The sequence below is a fragment of the Lichenostomus cassidix genome, chromosome 1, assembly GCF_008360975.1.
Source record: "Lichenostomus cassidix isolate B80296 chromosome 1, HeHo_3.0, whole genome shotgun sequence".
In the NCBI taxonomy this organism is placed as follows: domain Eukaryota; kingdom Metazoa; phylum Chordata; class Aves; order Passeriformes; family Meliphagidae; genus Lichenostomus; species Lichenostomus cassidix.
The window spans coordinates 64,089-76,711 of record NC_139479.1 but is presented as its reverse complement, the minus strand read 5'-3'; the positions used below and the strand labels follow the sequence as shown (position 1 = coordinate 76,711).

The window sequence follows — 12,623 nt, the reverse complement described above, 5'->3', positions numbered from 1 at the left end:
GAAAACAATTTGAGGAATAGCCCTTCCTAAGAACATGGCTTTTGCTTTGGAGGAGTTTTCTATATATAGTGAGGTGATTATTTCAGAATGGAAAATGTTTGTTCAGGAAGGAAAGGCTCTGAGATCAGCAGAGTCAAATCTCACCCACATGCTGCCGACTCCATTGGACTCTTCTGCCCAGCAGCAGGGTCTCGGGAGAAGTCTGCAGGGACTCGGGTACTGTCCAGGAATCGCCCACTTATACCGAATTTCTCCATACTTAAGCCTGGGCTCAAGCTCTGGTCTGACATGGAGTGGCAGGTCTGAAGTAAGATCTGATGATTTCTCCAGGAAAAAGAAAAATGCAGATGGCGTGACCTTTTTTTCCCTCTGACAAACCATATTTACCATCCACAACTGCTGCGCACTGGGATGGAACAACATCCCACAAATACCCTGGACTGCAGATGCCAGCAGCAAATGGGAGCAGTGCCACACTGACCAGACAGTCTGTGCAGAATATGCTGTGTGCGTATATAAAATACAAGATCTGAACTTCATTAAATATACCTGCCACAAATAGGCACTGGAGCTGTCTGTGGAGAGGATCTCACACACACACACACACACACACACACACACACACACACACACACACACACACACACAAACCAACAGCCCAGAGAGAGGCATAATGAACTGGTGTGGTGCAGCTCCATCTCGTGGGAGTTTATGTCCATCACAGTCCTAGTCTCATGAATATTAGTTATCTGTGGCATAGCGTTGCTTTATGAGTTCCAGACACTGACCAGTATGCCTCCTAAACTTATTGTGTTTGAGCTATGTAAAAAAACAAGAAATAGTTACCTTGCAGTTTAAGCTGCCATGATGCACATAATTTGACAAACGTGACCATTAGGTAACATCACATGATGTAATCCAAATCACAATCCCAAAACATCCCATCGTTGCCTTAATTCGCTGTCTGTGGTGTTAATGAGCGACGCAGAGACTCCAGGAAGGTGCAAAGGAGAACTGTTTATTGGAAAACACTCGGTCTTTTTAAGCAGATAACTGGTTATCAGTTTACATAGCTTTAAGGCACAACAAGCCCAAGTCAACCAACCACCAAACACTACAAGGTGGACACGCAAATGACACGCAGCAGTCTCTCAGGTTCTCACACAGTAATCTCTCAGGTTCTCACATCCCTCTATTCCAGCTGAATCATTCTCCCATAGTTCCCTTCTACTTAGCCTAAGAGACAGGCTGGAGCCATGTTACAAGATCTTTTCCTTTACAAAGCCTTACCTATCAGTAATATCCCATGGGTTAAAAGTGCACATGTGAGCCTACCATTCACTTTAAAAGTTGCTCAGAGTTCCAGGTTAAGTCCCAGGTGTTGCTCCTCCAACAACAGAATCGGGCTACAAACCTTTACTTGGCTGATCCTGTTTTACATAACTTTAAGGGCCATAAGTGATGTTGGAGAAGGAAGAAAATTTGGTTTTTGAGTCAATTAATGATTCTTCAATATCCAGAAATAACTCAGGCCACTGAGAGGCACTGTGAGATGAGAGAAGGGACAGGTAATCCAGGAGGAATATGGAGGAGTTATCCAAACAAGCAGAAAAGGGATAGGGAAAACCAAAGCCCACCTGGAGTCCAATATAGAGAGGCTTATATAGAGCAATAAGAGAGGCTTCTGCAGGTATGTCTGTAGCAACAGAAAACTAAGGAAAACATGGACCCATGACCAAATGGGGCAAGCACCCCAGTGATGAAGGACATGGAATTGCAGCCTTCAGGCATTGCAGGCCTCTGAGCCCAAAGGAAAGCTTGAGAGCAAGGAATATTCACCTTCAGTGGAGCAGACTGAGATAGGAACCACTTTTGGCAGAAACCTGAAAGGATGCACCCATGGATAGTGAGGGAACTAGGTAACATCACTTCGCGGCCAGTGGTGATTGTCTTTGAGAGGGCCTGGTGATAGCAGGAGGTTCCTGAGGGCTGGAAGAAAACAAGTATCACTCATATCTTCAAGAAGGGCAAAAAGGAAGATTCAGGGAACTATAGGCTTGTCAGCCTCAGCTCTGTCCCTGGAAAGGTGATGAAGCAAACCTTCCTGGAAAGCACTTTCAAACTCAAGGAGGCACAAAGGTGATTTGGAGCAATTTGCAAAGATTTTAGCTCAGCTGGTTAGAGCATGGTGCTAATAACGCCAAGGTTCCATCTCTCTATGAATCATTCACATCAGAGGTGGACTTGGTGATCCTTGTGAGTCCTTTCCAGCTCAGAATATTCTGTGATTTATGAACAGAAAGTCATGCTCAAGTAACCCAATAGCCTTCTACAAAGCAATGATTTAGTATAGGAGAGGAGATCAGCAGATGTTGGTGGCTCAATTTTAGTAGTGCTCTAGTCATGAAGGACAACCACAGTCACACAATTCCTCAGTGATTTGGATCGAATGGAACTTAAAAATGATCTGGCTCCAACCCCCCCTGCCATGGACAGGGGCACTTTCCACTAGACCAGGTTGCTCCAAGTCCCATCCAAACTGGCCTTGAACTCTTCCAGTAACCAGATGGGTTAAACCCTTCTCAACATCACTTTTACGAACATCTGCATGGGATGTTTTTTTCTCCTTCCGTTTAAATTGCATGACACCTTAGGTAAGTGCTGAGAATGCCAGTCCCCACAGCTAGTGCATGGAGTCACTGATTTTAAAGCCAGTTAGTTCCCCTTTCTATTTTTTTTTTCCACAAGCCATAGTGTAATTTTTAATGTAACATTGCAAAGTTTGTGATACTCTTCTCCTCTATGATATTCTCTTTGATGACCAAGAACAGAAAAAGATCCTATCTATTACTGATGATGGAAGTCTTTGGCAGCCACTAATTTGCCACTGGGTCACAAGCTCCCAAAGGAGACAAAGTACAATTTCCAGTTTATAGCATTTATACTTGCCTTCCTTACAAAATTGAAACTCTTTCCAGAAGCTCATCAGGCAATATTATAAAACCACTCTGATGGGTTCTACTGGCAATGTCCATGAAGTGAGAGATACAGTAAGAAAGGTGTAAAAACTGGGGCATGTCTATAAATCAAATCTATGTAATGCTTCACTTATCTTCAAATCAGTAAATCTCCTTCCAAACATTAAATCTTCCTCATGTAGACTTTCTAAAAGAAGAGAGTATTGGACCCTGACAACTGACCAAAGAAACCAGAAATGGATTTTCTTAACTGATGGCTCAGTATAAAGAAGGGGAGATAGACAATATGGATGGATTGCATTTCATCCTGCAGTAGTAGCTTGAACTCTCATGAAAATAATTGGAATTTAATTTTAATTAGATTCTTACATTGTCTCTGCATTCCAGAATGGACAGAGGGGCATACATAACTGCAACAATTGATAATGGAAGCAATTTTTAATCAATTCTACCATATTAGAGGTGAAATATTTGGTAAATATCCAACGCAGTAGTTATATTTAGGAGAGATTTCTTAAAAAGTATTTTGAACAATTACAGGTCTGTTAGCTTGAATGCAATAGAATGCAATACTGTCCTGGAGGGAATCTTATAAAACAGACCAATTCAGTTTAAAAGCAAGATACATAATTTAACAGCCCAAGTAATTACAAATATGAACAATGTAACTAATGATGTTGTAAATTTATGGTCACAGTTAATTCCTGAATAAAAACATGTCTATGAAAGGCTTTGCTTTGGATCTCTTTTTTGTTTTGATTTTTTGTTTGTTAGTGTTTCGATGAGTTTTGTTTGTGATTTTGTTTTAGTTTTTTTTTTTTCCAAATATATGTTATTAAATCAAGGAAAAGATAATTCTGTGAACTTCTACGGCATATGTTTTACAAGATGACAGTCCAACTCACAGTATTCCTTTTGTTGGTCTGGGATTTATGACTGCTAGCAACTGTATCCCACAGTCATTTAAATCCTACTGTTCTGAAGATAAAACCCACAGTTACATGCAGGTTTAGAATGTAAATCTTACAACTGCAAGACATAATTAAACAAAAGGGTCAAGAAGATTCAAGGATTAGGGCTTTTCAAGGATAAGAATATTCAGTGTTACATTATCATGGATTGCAAACAAAAAAACCCCAACCTTATTATGTGAACCTGTCTCAGCTATGTCCAATCAAAATCTACCCTCTTTTAGTTTAAAACCATTATTCCATGTCCTGTCACTACAGGTTTTGGTAAAAAGTCCCCTTGTTTTTCTTACAAGCCCCCTTTTGAAAAGCCTCTGTTTTTCTTGTAAGCCCCCTTTAACTACTGAAAGGCTGTAACAAGGTGTCCTCAGAACCTCCTCCTCTCCTGGCTGAACACCCCCAGCTCTCCCAGCCTGTCTCCAGAGCAGAAGGGCTCCAGCCTTTGGACCATCTCTTGTGGCATGCTCTGGACTGCCACCAGCAATTCCACATCCTTCTGCTGTTGGTCCCCAGAGCTGGAGGCAGGTCTGCAGGTGGGGTCTCACCTGGGCAGAGAAGAAGGGGAGAATTGCTTCCCTGGACCCAGGCCTGGAGCCGATTGACTTTCTGGGCTGCCAGCACACACAGCTGGCTCATGTCCAGCATTTCCTTCACTGGTATCCCCCGTCTTGGCAGGACTGCTCTCAATCTCTCCATCCCCAGCCTCCATTGATGCTGGTGGTTGTCCCACTCCAGGTTCGGTGGTTCTTTAATTAATGCAAAATATGCTCTTCAACAACTGAAGACTCTCCATTCATCCTGGATGTGACAAACCTGAAAACATGTTCAAAGTAAAATCATGTGAGCAGGGAGCACAACAGTAGAGTAATCAGAAAAATATGGGCTGTTTTTTATTCTGAGTGGGGAGGTTCAGACTGGACATTATGAAGCATTTCTTTACAGAAAGGCTGGTCAAATACTGTAACAGTCTTTCTAGAGAGATGGTCAATGTCCCAGGCCTGTCAGTGTTTAAGAGGCACTTGGACTTTGCCCTTAATGCCTTAACTTTTGCTCAGCTCTGAAGTGGTCAAGCAATTGGACTAGATGATCCTTGCAGGTCCCTTCCAAGTGGAACTATTCTATTCTAATACAGAACAAGAATAGTATCTTCTGGTTTCATTACTGTCAAAGGTGAAAGACTCTTCTTAGCACTTTCCCAGGTCTGTTCCATCCAGTGTCCAGATCTGAACTTAGAGAGGCAACACATTCAACATCACTCACCTAAGAAACCCTCATACCTACAGTGGCTTTAGCACCCTCTGTCACAGCCATGGGACAGAATGAACAATATGCAGCTTTTAGAACTCTGTAATTCTGAGAAACATAATTCTTCACCTGTATTACACACAACTGCAGGTCCTCTGTTTTATTTGTACAGTTGATTCTTTATTTCTCAAACAAAGAAGCAAAACATAAGGATTAAATGTAGTTTACAGAAAACTAACACATCTCACAGCATTGACTTTGTGCCAGAGTGATTTTGTGCATCACATGTTTTTAGTTCACTCTCACTGTAGCCTGTAGCCTTGGAGACTGAGATACAGAGCCCACTATGCTGCAGTCACTACTTGTAAAAACACCACCTACAAACTTCGTCTTCACTTCTAGAGCAAATGATTAGTCACACAAATTCTTTGAAATGCTGCACTTGAAATCTTCAGAGTGTGTTACTTGGGATTACAATAACAAAATAGGTACGAAATTTCTGCATTAGTGATGGACAGAAGAAAGAGAAGAATGAAACAAGGCAAAGAGAAAAAAGAGGTTATTTCCTATTCCTTTCCTGTGGGAGGAAGCAGAGAGCTCTTACAAAGAAACAGCTGAAAGCAGGAGGAGGAGTTTGAGGAATGAGCTAAAACAGGTCAAATTCACCTGAAATGAAGGACAAGAGAATAAGCCAAACCCTGAACCATCCCATTTTAAATTAGGAAGATGGCAAGTGAAAGTGGGAGGAACCAGTGCAGGAGGTGAAGGAGATCCTAGAAGTATTTAAAGGCTGAGGACTTTCAGTGTTTAGATTGTAATGGAAGAGGAGAAAATGAATCAAAGGGTAGAGAACATCAGAGCATGAAGAGAATTAGCTGGTGGAGAAATGTGAGCCATGACTGAGCAGAAAGAGAAAGAGCCAGAAACTGAAAAAAGAAAGGCTGGCAGGGTGATCTGGTGACAGAAACACCAAAAGCTGAACACAGCACTGCTCTGAAGAGGAAAAGGTGAAAGGAAGCAGGGTGGGGGAAAGGCAGCAATGGAAAAGCAGCAGTGCAGCACTTTCCTGGAATTTGACTCAGTTCAAACAACATAAGTTATCAATTTAGACATGAGAAATGACAAATAAAGGCATTGAAGCCTCTAAAAGACTCAGGACATAGACAGGGAGACCATGAGGTGCCAGAGACAGATGCATTTCTTACAAAGCGCATTTCAGAAACTGCAGGAGAAAGCAAGGTGATACTAAAATCAGCAACCTGACCAGTTGAATAAGCAGAAGAGATGGAAGGAAATATTAATCAAATTAAGTGGGACAGAAAGAAGCAACAGCTTCTGCAAATGGATGCAGAATTTAGGTTTATACTTATCATGGCAGAGAAAGGATCTAGCAAAGGCAATGGGAACCACTAACAGATAAGGGTAACAAGACAGAGAAATAGCAACAGCAAGACAGGAAGAGTAAAAAAAAGTAAAAATGCCACATAAATAAGAACCCTCCCTCAAAGCATTTGAAAAATACTAAGCAGACAATTGTCATAGTATGATCCCAAGGTGCAGGACTGTACCAGAGGAAAAGAGCAGGATTGCAAGGGAGGCATAAAAATTAAGACTAAACAGAATTTCAATAATGTAATAATAAGGGTTTGTTAAACAATGGGAGAAGGCAAGAAAAGCACTAGAAGTTATAACTATGTATTAACCGTCTAAAAAGCTACAAATTTATGAAAAATGTATCAACAGCAAAAATCTTTCGGCATCACTCCAGCAAGGACCCCTTCCCACGGGATAAGAACATGCTTCATTCCTGCAGTCCTCCTCCCCGTGAGAGACTGGACCTGCACTGCACAGTTCATCAACCCCTGCAATGCTCAGGAAACTCTCTGCTCTGCACTGGTGGCAGATAATTAAAACCTTTCTTGGTGCTGCTTTCTCCACTCAGAATAGAAAGTGCCTTTCTCCCCATTATGAAACCCATTCCCAGCCCAGAACAAAGGCTGGAAGTTTCTGACAAATACAGATTTCACCACAAGAAAGCAGGGGCCAGCACAATTTACATTGTTGCCATCTATGTGTGGGGCCCCAAAGTGATGACATTGTGGCTCAGATACTATAAGGCCAAATTGACACACCAGAGACTCCCTGGAGACTGACTAGATGTCTGTGTCAGGTTAGTAGTTCCTGGAAGCAGAAATAATAGCAGCATGAAACTGAGAGAATGGGATGTTGCAGAACTGGGAGTCAGAACACTGAGGAGGGACTTTCCCTTTGCTAGTCCTGTTCATCAAAGCCTCCTGGGAATAAATTGGTATATGTGATTCTGGTTTAAACATCATGTGGATGGGGAATTCTAACTTGGGGAAAGCAGCACAATGTCTGCTGACAAACATGACAATACAATACTGGTGATCCTACATCAGGAAATCAGTAAGGAATAATGTCATCTGCCAGCAGAATAGAGGCATGTCACTGGGAGCTTGACAAAATCTGCTCGCAGAGCAAATACCGATTTGACTTAATTTTCTGAAAGTCCTGTTGTAGATCCATACTAGTCAATTTTACAACCATTTTACAACTGAAGGGACTCTGTGCCCTCAACCTCTGAATATAGGGGAGACCTCAAACCACAACTCCTTTGGACTGATAAGCAAGAGGGGTTTGAAATGCTGAGCACAGAACACTGACATTGTGCCAGTAATCACTATACTAATGAAATATACTTAAGTAATGTCAATCCTTCTTGCAGGTGAACTAGATGATTATTGGGCTCTTTCAACTGTTCTATTTTATTGTTTTTTTCATATACACTTCAAAACACCTTTTGGTCTGTTTCATTAAAGTGGAACCTCTGCTTTGTCAGTCATCTAATGCAATCACTAATTCCTTTAAGTTCTGCTTTCTAAAACACAGACATCAACCTTTACCCGTGAATTGTTCTGTGGGACTCTCCTAAAAACAGACCCACTGCTCACTATCATCCACTGGAAAACCAGCAAGAATTTAAGTCAAAAGTTGATTAATTACTCCTCAGTGTTTAATCGGCTCTTCATATACTACTGACAGATGTCTCACAGACATCCCTTACTTCTCTCCAATGTGCCAAAAAATCCCTTTTTGTCTTCATGCTTTTCCCCTTGGAGGTATGAAATCTGATCTTATCCCTATTTTATAGACAGGGAATTGAGACAGAGGTGAGGACGAAACAATGTAAGATCCAGACTTTTGAAGGCTTCCAAGTCACCAAAGAAACTGTGAAACAGTCTGTGTGTAACTTGTGCATTTGGAGAGAAGAACAAGGCAGGGTCTTTATGTCCTAAATACAAATGGAGCTCTGAGAGGCTCAAGTCTGCTGATCAAAGCAGCTGCAGGAACAGCACCCCAAACACCAGGTCCCTAAACACAGGCATAAAGGTTACTTTTGGAACTTTAACTTCCCACAGTGGAAGTTAAAGGCTTCTGTCTTGCTCAAAACTCTTTGAAAAAAAATCCACACTGTACAATAACTCAAACTGGAGCTCAGCCTGTTCAGACAGCAAAAGCAAATTGAGCCAGTGTCTCAAGGTGTTTGAACAGCACAGACGTGTAACATAGCAGCACATGCAGTTTTAGTTTATCAGGAGTGCCATGAGTACAATCCACGTTTATTCACAAAATGAAGAAAATCACTGAATGTAAATGCAACAGATACATTCGGTAATGTGTCCTTAAAATAGGGAAAGCAGCAGGTAGCACAGAAGCTCTGTAGTAGGTGAGGAGATGAAGAGTGCTCCTACTGAGCAAAAGGAAGGCAGGTGGATGTTGGTATCCCTTGATGTGGAGCTTGTGTGTGTCTTCTTGCATGGAAAAGACATCACTTTTCAAAGCTCTATTAATTTTTCCAAAATTACTGATTCTAGCAGTGCTTAAAGTCAAGCTCTTGCCCTTCAACATGAAATGGATACACACAACTTAATGAAGTTCTGAATTATTAACACAGAGATTTTAAAAGACCACAATATTGCATAAAAATAAAATAGAAAAGCAAAATACCCTAGGATATTAACATACCTCCACTTGCGGCATTTCAAATAGGCATAAATTACATTTCTTGGAAATGTATGTTGGTTGTATAGTTACCAGCAGTCATCGTTCTCTCTGACAGTATGGCCAACCCTTTCACTATTCTGTCCAGGGCTGATACTGCAGTATTGAACAATTTCACAAGACATGTCATTTTCATCCTACAAACATCGGCACACTGTTACTTCCCTCAGATCCTCTGGCCAAAGCTCTCTGCAGAAGAAAAACAAAAGAAAACAAAACCCCCACCTTCAAGGTTCTTGTTCCCCACATCTCCTCAATAGTTTTTTTTCACCGTCCCTATTGATTCACAAATCTACGTCCATTATAACACCAGTGCAAAACTTACCCCTCCAGGGTAGTATTTTAGCATATCCGTATCTCATTTCCCCCTTCTCTACTGCAGTCTCCACAAGGCAATAAAACAAATCACTTTTTAAAGACCTCACAACTGTTTCCTGCACTTCCTAACTTCTGTCACAAGATGATTGTTTCTTCTCTCCACTACTAACATCACTGTCATTATATCTAAGGATATCTTCTGAAATTCCTTCCCATCACTCTTTTTGAAGGAGAAAAGATTCCAATGAACATCAAAGAATGAGAAAATCACAGTATCTTCCTTAACAGTGATGGGTTTTTTTGGAGATGTTTACATTCTTAATAATGACCAGGAAGCACGTCTCCTGCGACCAGGTTCCTGTGATTGTATTCAATGCTCAAGGCCAGGTTGAATGGGACTTTAAGCAACCAGATCTAGTGAAAAATGTCCTTGCCTGTGGCAGAGGGGTGGACTAGATGATCCTTAAAAATCTCTTCCAACCCAAACTATTCTGTGAGTCTGTGATTGTATCTTGTTTTATTAATCACAGTCTTTTTGATGACACAGATGTATTTTGTGCAGTATTTATGTTGTACACTCACAACTTCCATGTGAATAACTGGTAAGTTGTGTTGTTTATCTCTACATTTTCCTGCATCGCCCTTAGCCTGACAAGGTCTTGCCCCATCACTGAGGCCTCTCTGTGGTATTACATTACAATAAACTGATTGAGATCTGAGGCTAAACCATATGTTCTCCCAGATCAAATTCTTACTGCATTGTCCTAGACTGGCAGATGAATCCAGCCCTCCATTCTTGCAGTGATGGGGAGCAACAGGACAATATCGGTAATGCTAGAACCAAATATTTTAGGTAGCAATGTTTTCAAGGCACAGCCCTCCTGCTTAGCAAAATGCAGATCTGTAACTTTCTTTTCACTCCTAGAACTATTTCCCAGGTGCAAGTTGATATAGACACCATGCTGATAATCAGTTTATAACCTTCAGTTTGCACCCAAGTGTTTAAGAAAGCAGAACACGTAAGGGAAAATGCTTATAGAGGATCAGAAGCACAGATCTTGTGTTGCTGAGTCAGCCCATAGAGAGACTCAAACCTCCTTGGTTCACCTGGAATTGAAGAGTCTTGATCCTTTGAATACAGAGTACCCATCTATGGGGACAGTTGTACCTCCCCTCTTCCTCAGTGGTGCTGGTGTGTCCCCTCCCAGGCTGGGCAGCCTGGCTGTGTCTCTCTCTGGAGCATTCCCTGTTCCTCACTGGGAGTTCTCTGACGTCAGCTCTGAGGTCAGGCAGGCAGGGCCTCCTCCCAAACACAACTGACTATACATAGCTGCTGCAGCAAATGCTTTTCATTATGTACCTCCCCCTCTCAACCCAGTGTGGGTGGGAGCAACATGGGCCCCCCCCGTGCTGCTCTGCTACATGTTTTCTGTTATTTGGGGTGAGCTGCACATTCCTCACATGCTTAGAATGTCATAAGGAGCCCTAGGGGAATCCTTAGAGGAGTGGGACATACCACAAGAAATCTGCAGGAGATTTCTAGCTATGACAGCAATCAGGCTCCAAAACACCCTTCCACACTAAGAAGGACACAGAAACAAAAATCCCATCTGTTTTCAAATGAAAGCCTGATAAAATTGTGAGTGATTACAGGATTTTATATCTGTGACAGCTATGGATCAGACACTCACAGACCCAAGAATGGCTGCATACTACCTTCTCATCCTTTACCATGGAAATCTGACCTACACTCCCTTCCTGGAGTGCAAATGTGGTACCTTGTACTAAGGACAGGAAAACAGCCTCCAAGGCTGCTCTGCCCCCACACCCTCAAAACAATTTGGTTCTGTGTTAAACCCAAGACGTCCAGTTCATGTTTCACAATCAGCTCAGAGTTTGCACAAAAGATTGTTATGGATATAGAAACATAGGACTTAAAGGACCTCCTGCAGTGGCTGGAGGCAGTGATCTCAGTGGCTATTCCCCAGCTTGCTGCCATGCACTACAATTTTTAGGCTGCCAGTATAATTGGAAATCCTGCAGGTTCTGAAGGGCCAGTAGGACAGGCTAGCATTCCATGTAAGTTTCAATCTGTAACTAAAGCAAAATACCATTTCCAGATCCCAGGGCTATGACAAGATCAACAAAATTATGAACAGTTAGGAAAGGGAACTTTTCCTAAAGGAAAGGGAAGCCTTCATGCCTGCAGGAACTGAGCACACATCTAGAACACGAATAGAAATACAGGAGTTCCCAATCTTAATGTTCTGTATCCCATGCTATAACTTGTGTATCCCATGCTGTGGCCGCTGGGCTGGCTACCTCAGGATCTGCCAGGAATCACCTGGAAGGCAACACTAATAAAATACATGTCAGAGAAACATTTTCACGTGGTTGTTGATTAAATGCTAGCAGTGGGCTGAGGACTACGCTTTATGGTCCCAATTAAATATATGCATACTGCCCATTCATTTTAAAACTAACATTTGACATTGTAACTTTGTTAAAGCACAATATACTAATTTGTGGAGTGCAAGATATGTAGATACTTTGAACAGAACATGTGCAACACCCATGGCATCTCGCACAGCTCAGACTACCACGGCTCCTCTATAATTCCCGTAAAAATCCTATAGAGCAATAGCATGCAACATCCATCAGGGTTGCCACAGATACTCCTCAGGCCCTGCCCATCTGTCCTCAGCACAGCCATCGTGGGAAGCGCAGTTCGGGTCCCCCACACAGCCACATCCCAAGGGGCGTGCCGTCATTATTGCCACCTCCCCTCTGAACGCAGCACAGGGGACAGAGCGTGGGCCGAACTACCAAGGGTCCCACCGCACAGGACCCTGCACCGCTGTGCAGAGCCTCGCACCGGCACGGAGCCGTGTAGAGAGCCCCGGAGCCGTGCGCCCCCGCAGCCCGCTCCCCCGCCGGCTGCCCGCTGCGCTCCGCGCTCCCTCCCGCGGCTCCGGCGGCGGCACGGCGCTGCGGGGCGGGCCCGCCAGGGGGCGCGCGCTCCGCTCAGCAG

The 12,623-nt window shown here is 42.7% G+C and overlaps 1 long non-coding RNA gene across 1 annotated transcript; it reads right to left on the bottom strand.

The window, feature by feature from the left end:
• Nucleotides 1–999: 999 nt before the first annotated feature.
• LOC146443971 (uncharacterized) lies at nt 1,000–12,497 on the bottom strand. Its single transcript, XR_014853147.1, has 2 exons — nt 9,239–12,497; nt 1,000–4,759 (listed from the first exon to the last, which is right to left on the bottom strand). It is a non-coding gene; the product is annotated as an uncharacterized LOC146443971 (long non-coding RNA).
• Nucleotides 12,498–12,623: the final 126 nt, after the last annotated feature.